The sequence below is a fragment of the Haliaeetus leucocephalus genome, unplaced genomic scaffold (genome assembly GCF_000737465.1).
Source record: "Haliaeetus leucocephalus isolate CR32 unplaced genomic scaffold, Haliaeetus_leucocephalus-4.0 Scaffold751, whole genome shotgun sequence".
NCBI lineage: Eukaryota > Metazoa > Chordata > Aves > Accipitriformes > Accipitridae > Haliaeetus > Haliaeetus leucocephalus.
This window is the reverse complement of record NW_010973187.1, coordinates 6,162,103-6,170,378: the sequence shown is the minus strand read 5'-3', so window position 1 is coordinate 6,170,378 and position 8,276 is coordinate 6,162,103. Positions and strand designations below refer to the sequence as shown.

Here is an 8,276-nt window from a genome sequence, read left to right as displayed (position 1 = left end):
TAATTCTGTGGACTTCCATAGCCATTTTTTCACTTTAAAAAGCTTCACAGACATTACTTGCCCACTAAAGAAACACACCACACTGTGATATTTTTTGTGACATTCTACAAAGAACGTAGAAAGTACTACAAAACATAGTCACATTGCCAAAGTCATACCATTATCAGCAGAGGCATATTTCTGTACAAAGCTTCACCTCTGAGCAAGTACTAGAAATTATAATAAGGAACAGAGCTATTAAACAGATAAACATGATATACTTTGGAAGAACCCAGGTGTTTTGTTGTGGTTTTTTTTTAATGGAAATCTGCATCAAGCACTATCAGACTTCTTGGAAGGGCTCAGCAGCCATAAGGATGAGGATGGTTTGGTTGGTATAAGTGCATTTGAGTTTCAAGACAGCTTTCAACCATGTTCCTCAAAAAGGCTTTTAAGGAAACCAAGCAGCCATGGCTTAAGAGGGAAGATCCTTCCAGGGGTAAATGATGGTTAAAAGATGGGAAACAGAAGACAAGATGGTCAGTGCTCACAGTGGACAAAGTTCATCAGTGCAGTTCCCCAGAGATCTGTGATGGTGCTGTCTGGTTCAGCATACCTGGACAAGTGGGGGAACAAGAATATGACAGAGTTTACTGATGATTTAAGTTATTGAGGGTGGTGAAAATGAGAGGTGACAGACTGCACAAAGAATAAGTCAGTGAGTAATAAAATGGCGTATAGAATTCAATATAGATAAATGTAAAATGAGGCACAGGCAGAAAAAACAATTCCAACTTCACATATATGTGCTCATATACGTGGTCAGAGCTGACCATTAGCACTCAGAAGTGAGATACTGGGGTATGGTGGAAGTTCCATATGGTATCAGCTCAGTGTGCTCAACAGAGATCACAAGGATGCTGTGAACACTGAAGTTTAATATTGGCTCAGTGGAAGACTGGACAATCTTGGAAATGAATTCTGTCAAGGTTCACTAAATTCACAAACCCCCATATTCAGCTCAAGATGTGAAGATGGTTAGAGGCTGGGAGAGCAGTAGAGGAAAAAGCATTTATACCTGCTCTGTTCTTAAGGCTTTTATCAAGGCATCCACTCATGGTGTCTGCTGGAGACAGGACTGGTATCGGCTAGATGGATCTCAGCCAGGCCCAGCATGACCATTCTTCTTTTATACTCCAGTTGCTGCTCTATGAAACAATCATAACACTCAGGAGCTTTCAGGCTGAGAGGTACATTGGTAGAAACTGCTATTTTGCTAGAAATGCCATCACAGAATGGCAGGCAGCCCAGTCCAAAACTGCTCTGGGTCAATAAGCCTGAAATAAGCAACACCTTTAATCCCCAAAGAGCCAGGAAGACAGAAAAATGCTGGCAAGGGGAAGAGCTCACTGCACATGTTATGCTCTGTCATGTCTGCATCTTACAGGTATCAGTAAGTTTGGGACTTTGCAACTGGCCAGAAAATAATATATCTGTGTCCTTTGAACAACTGAGTTCCACATATTAAAAAAACAGTGAAATTTATTTCTTTAGGCAGCAAGCCACCAAGGGCCTGTGTTTTCAGAGGCGCCATAGCTATTTAGTTAACTTTGTAAATTAATTTACCTCTTTTACTCTGGACTTTACACTTTTACTTATAGTCTGGTATCTGGAGAAGTGAGGTATTTGCAGTGAGCAATCTGAAAAAGTATTTATTAACTAGACTTAATAAAACTAATCCTAGAGTTTGACTTCCAGGGAGATGCAGCACATTTTCCTGATATTATGCAATGCAAGGAGGTGAATGATTATAAACATACAGCATAGTCTAAACCCCCCAAATCTGAACTTCTATCATATTATTAACAGTCAGAGAAGTTTGAGATTCAACTTAAAATCTGGCCCATAAGAGAAATTTAATACTTAGTGAACATTGCTACTTTTGAATGAACCTAAAAATCTTGGTTTTGTCTCTTGGAAGATGCAAGTCACTTTTTTCTGTTCAAAGCTTCATTTTGAATGGTTACATTATATAGCTGAAGTGAAGTTTGTGGACCCATCAATAAGTAACTCCTACACACCAGTCCCACACTGGATCATGATGTAGGTCCCCAAGCACACACCTGTCTCCCCACAAACTACAGAGCTTCAGCCTCTGCTCCTGGGAAGCTGCTCGCCTTGCGATGTTGCCGGAGAAACAGCACAAGAGGGCGCCTGATGCCTCCAATATCTGAAGTCTAACTTGCACATACCATCTTTTCTGCAGTAATATGTCATACTTCCAATGTCAAATTCAGATCAAAAACTGATTACGGCGAGGTGGGATGGGAAAAGGCACGATGAAGCCCTGAGCAACACCTTAGCTGCATATGGTTTAGCCCCAGTTTTGCTAACCTACTGAGAGCATTTGAGAATATTTTCATCATCTATTAAATAGCACAAAAATGTTAACAGAGAATCCAGTCTTTCTAAATAAAAGCCTGTATTAAATTTTTATTTTGGGGGGGGGACGGACCCTGCCATATGTGAGATTTAAATGGTAGGAAGCAGGAGAAACATCTTGAGAAAACAGTAAGACAAAAGCCAAAAACGTTAAATAATTTAATGTCAAATTTAGCCTGGCAACCACTCCAACCATGGACTTTGGCAGATTGCTTGTTGCTTGTAACAGAAGCCACTTCCTCTGCAGCAACAGGCATATCAACACTATTGTCTGCTTCCTGGGGACGGGCTTGGGGTGTTTCAGTCCTCCGGGTGGGAGCTCCAAGCTGCACAGTATTGCTTATGTGGAGCCGAGTGATTGAAAAAACACAAAGCCGCAAACCCCCACCGGTGGCCCCGTGGGGAATTCTCCCATGCATATCTCGTTAGGAAATGAATCGGGGTATTTTTCTCCCTGCCCTGGCTCCGGGCACTCTGACAGCTCCATTCAGCAGAGGGGAGGAAGGCTCTGCCCAGGGCTCCTCTACAGCTGCGGATGACTCATGCTAGAAGAGCCCCTTTCAGGCAGATTTAAGGGGACAAAGTCTTCCAGAAGTTTTTTCCAAGTTCGTTTTAACACGCTGATTTCTATCACTTTAAACTTTCTGCATAACTGCTGCTTGCACAGCAGAGCCTGGCCTGGTGCACACAGAGCAACCTGACAAGGCAGAAAGAGCAGCAAGCCCAGGCTGCTCCCCAGAGGCGCTGGGGCTGCCTGCTCCCTCCTGGCGGCCACGCTCCTCCCTCTCCTGCAGCAACATCCCCAAGGAAAAACTGCTCTGTCCTTGCTGCCTTCTTGGGACGCGCAGGAAAACCAGAGAAAAAAACCCTGCTGCTCTCCTGGGCCATGAAAGGAGCACTGGGCAGATGGGACTTCCTCAGTGCCTTACTCCCATGACCAGCCCTGCCAGCCCAGAGGAGCAGGGACATGTTTGAAGCTCCTGCTCCCACTTTTCCTTGCTGTTTGGTTTAGGGGTAAGGAGCTTCCCTACCCTTTCCTTCCCTTCTACAGCTCCGTACGGGGCTATGGGGGCACCGATGGAGTTATGAGGCTCCAGTTGCTCACCCACACTAGGTGCAGACAGTCCTGTAAGTAGCTTCCTACAGAAGACGGTGTGAGGAAGGTACTTATCCCCCTGCCTCTTCCGCTCTGCTCCTCACTTCCATACAGGGGAGGCTCAAAAAAGGGACCCTCCGTTTGGATTTCAGCCAGCAGAGCAGAAGCAAAGTCTTCTTGTACAAGAGTGAGAAAGCCTTTGTTGCAGAGGTTTGGGCAGAGCACACCACCATGCTCCCCCACAGCGGTGTGCGAGAATGACATCATTATGCTAATATATGGGACAGGAAGTGCAACCAAGCGTAGAAACCACTGAAAGTGAGGATCTATGAAGTGCTGCCAAGAACACTAACGACAGCACTAAATAGAAAATGAGAAAAGAGGTTTGGTTCATATAACTTCTTCCAGTTTTAGTAATCTCTAGTGTCATTTCTAACAGTAGGTAGTAAAAAACAGGTCCTCAGACAGACACTGCTCAGGGCCTTTAAACTTTACAAGGAAAAATGAAGATTCCCCCCCAAGGCGATGATGACCTTCCAATGTCTTACCTCAGTCCACAAATTGACTTCAGTACTTTGACACTGGTCTGATGACCTAGATAAACTGGCTGGGATTTGTAAACCCCCCCGCCCCTTTTTTTTTTTTTTGAGTTACACTAGTTCATTACCTATGATCTTAGTTAGCCATTCTTGCATTTGTCTTTTTACTATGTGGATTCCTTTATTTTCCAGAAAATTGTACTGAGGTCTTTAGTCTCCTTCAGCATGGCTCACCTGCCTAGTCACAGCTGCCCAAGTCTGAGCCTAGACTTCTTTATAGTCACCCAAGAGTCAACTATTTCATCTCATATTAATGTAAACGTACAGAGTCATCTGAACCATACTTTATCTGTAAGACTTCTCTGCATCAATCCTAGAAATTTCTAGAAAGATCCTAGAAGCTCATAGTCAGCCAAGTTTGTGTCCCCTACCTGCCTTTGCATCAAGCAGCTGACAAACAGAGCAGCAGTGCCCAGGAGAGGGATGGCACTCGGCTGTGGGGAAGTGATGCCTTCAACAACCACAGCTTTCCAGAAAGTTATAGATGAGCATATAACTTACAGATATGACTTCATGAAACCATAATGCCAATCTGATCGCTGACTGCTGCCAAAACAGGAGGTTCTCCCCTCCTGCTTGCCTTGCACTGGCACTCATTTGACCCCACAACAAGCCATTCACAGAGCTACACGGGCATCAATCAACCACTGTGAGAAAATCAAGTTTTTTTTCTCCTGACCCAGCTCACTGCAAGTTCACCTGTCTGCCAGTGCAGGTACACAGGTGGACTGGGGAGGGAAGAAAACTCACACAGACTGGGATATGCGACCTGCTTGGTTGAATTGCTGAATGAGGCACTACATTACTGAATGGGTTGAAGTGAATTGGTAAAGACCCCTGTATGGACCTCCATTTGGAGTTTACAACTCTGCATTACTGAGCAATTACATTGATTTAATTTAGTCTGCCCTGATTTGCACTTTTCAGTTTCAATACTGCGGCACTGATGATGGGGCAGCTCACGGCAGCCAGAGCTGATGCTTCAGCTCTGTGAAGCATCTGAGAAGTCCTTCATTGAGCACACCTCCAGTTTTCCAAGGTTTCTAAAAGCTGTTTCCCATACAAATCATGTTAATTTAAATCATTACTAATTGCAGGATTTTTGGAGCTGAGGTCATGGACATATGGCTCTGCTGCTTTGATTTATGATACAGAATCTGTACAGCATAATACAAAATATTGCAGCTTTAGCAACGTGTCATTCCCCTCAAAAGCTTGTTCATAAACTGCCATTTTCTACAACATAAATGACCCCCCACAAATTATTAAATGAAATACAGGCAGATGTTGCTGTTATTCACAAGACATTTTCAGTTCCCTGCTGTTATATCTATATAATCTACCTAATGTTTGGAAAATACCGTAATTGTGTTGTTACTTCCCCTCATGATTCAGCATCAGATCCTATACACCTGGAGGTATTAAAAATACAATTAATCTCCTTAAACTTTGGAAAATTTAATAATCTTGGTTTTAACTCTCATACAGTTGAGACATGATGAAAATATCACTGTTTTATGTAGCAAATATGACAGATTAATTCAGTCCCAGCTTTTAAATGGGCTTCTGTACAAAATACACCCAGAAATCAGAGACCTTCCAAAAAAATCCCAACCTTAAATAGGATTAAGCAGTCTTAGAATAACCACTGGCCTTATCAGCAGACTGCCATGAAATTAAAGCATCCTGCTTTCTCTCATTTATACCCCCCTATAGACCAGGGCAGAGAATCAGACCCTCTAGAAACGAAAGCTGCATACAGCTGTGACAATGACATTACTCCTGAGTGCAGTCACTTGTGGTAGGAGCTACAGGCCCTGAATTTACCTCCCTTAATTTTGTAAATGCACTCCCCATTGTAAATGCTTTGAAAAGAAACCAACCAACAAGAGAAAGAGAATAGCAACTGCTGATTTAAAACCCACAGCAAACAATTCTTTGCTTCGGCTACGATAGGGGGTACACGAATGAATGAATCCACTGCTTTTGACAGCAGCAGGAACTGGGTTGGCTCCCCTGTTCCCAGGGCTGTTCTCTCTACTTCTTTGTACCAGGTGCAGAAACAAAAAAGGAGAGTTTTGGCCTACGTTTCTTCAGATAACTGAAAAGTCTCTGTGCTGCTATTTGTTCAAGGCTTCACACCAAGACCAATTACGACAAGTTTAACAGTTTCTGTTCAGAGTCACCTCTAAAGAAAGGTAATGGCAGTAAGTGTAAGGCTGTGCTATCTCAAAGGCATTGGGCAGTCTTCCAGCCCATAGGGATCTCTATCACACTCCTCACTAATGCCCAGTAACACATCAATGATGTGACTAACACCAGCCATTCTGGAACACAGTCACATGACTTTATGAATTCCTGTTGTTTTAAGGAGAATATTTACAACTGTAGCTTTCCTTGGGGACAAAAGCCTCCATGCTGTGGTAAACAGCATTACATTACCTCTAGGAAGGTGAGACAAGGCCATCAGCATCTGAAGCCTCGCTACCAGCATAAGGGGACCACCACCAACTGAACCATTCCCCTGGTGACTAGCATCCACTGGAAAGGTAGGACAAAAGCCACCTAAGGAGGTTTTTTTTTTAAATATGAAAAAGAGACACAGTGAAAGGAACACGAGTCTGAAGGCTTTGTGCCCTGATATCCCATGCAGCGTAATCCTGCAGAGCAGCAATGACAACCCGAATTACCAAGGCCAGGACTGGATACAGGGAGCAAGTCCAAAAACACTCCTCATCGATAATGTAATTTAGTCTCAACGAAGAACTCAAAAGTACTCAAACTGCAGACTGAGCCCATCCCAGGTTGTGTACTTTCAACAGAAGAGGCTGGACAGGACCACACAATCACAGACATACACTATTATCCACCAATATAACTGTGCACTTGTAGCAGCATGAAGGCTTTCAGCTTTAAGCAGCTACTTACCCGTGAACGCAATTCACAAAAGCACTGGGCCACTTCAGCAATACTGTACAGTTAATGACGGATAAAACTGTACATTCACTGCAGATTTTTGGCAGCTATAGCCACATCATGGGACTGTTCATTTATTGCTACATACAGACATTGAAGAGACACAGAAAAGACTATTTTCCCTTAACTTTTAATTGGGTGTGTCCTTCCAAAGACACTGCAAAGGGGACTCTATTGTGCTAGCCAGCCCAGGAGGAGACTATCCCCAAAACATGGGGATGGCCTAGGTGCTCTCACACCCTTGGGGTCACCAAGAGAAGTCACTGTCCCTGGCTAGGGAACAAGGCTGCAGTGCCAGGCTAAAGCACACAGGAGCTCTGCATGCAAATCTCATCCTGAGGGAACTTTTGTTTACGTGACTGCCTTCCCTATAATCCCATTTTATGGACCACATGTTTTGGGAATGCTGCAGAGTCAGGAGACTGGCAGAGACTAAAGGGAGGCGATTCCTTTCAGAGGACTGCAGAAAAGCAGGATACAGGCTCAAACACTCTCATGGCAGCCTTCTGCTTAGCTACATCTGTATTATCATAACAAATGTTTTGGTCTTAAACAGGTACTGAACTCCAGCAAGAAATGTAAGTTGTTGCTTTTTTGCAGTAAGAAAACTGTAATACAAGGGTTTCAAAATTCACATTGAAACACTTTTCCTGTTTGAAACTGGAACATGAAAAAGAGCACCTCAGCTTTTTAAAAAAATAAGCTCCAAGATGATAATGTAGGTGAAACATTAAAAAAAGAAAGGAAGTGTGAACAAGTTTTACTATTTTTTGGCTTGATAGCTCCCTTCTTCATGGATAGGTCCATTAACTTGCAGATGGAATACCACACAACTCAGCAATAAGCACGGGTAGAGATTCAGAAACGCTAACCACCCTGTCTCTTTAGTAGGGTATTAGATCCAGATACCCCATTCTCTCTTTTTGCAGTAAGGACTGAGCAGGGGTGAAGCAATGTCAAGGAAAATTCACCATGCCTGAAGCAAACCGCATACCCTGTAACATTTTTCCCCCCTAAAGACAGTAAATACTGGCATGGCTGCATACAAACAACTTTCAGGCTTAAAGTATGTCAATTATCAATTGATTCACATAACTAATAAAACACTCTCAACTACTTTTACCAACACAAAAGCTTTGTTCTCTAGCCAGGGAGCCTAATGTTTTACACCCACCCACCCCCCC

General features: G+C 43.3%; 1 long non-coding RNA gene across 1 annotated transcript in view; it reads right to left on the bottom strand.

Annotated features, from left to right (window-relative positions):
- Window positions 1-298: 298 nt before the first annotated feature.
- LOC104840157 overlaps window positions 299-8,276 on the bottom strand; it is a 27,448-nt gene continuing 19,470 nt past the window's right edge. Inside the window, exon 2 of the long non-coding RNA XR_775228.1 lies at window positions 299-595. This is a non-coding gene — a long non-coding RNA (uncharacterized LOC104840157). The remainder of the gene's footprint in view (window positions 596-8,276) is intronic.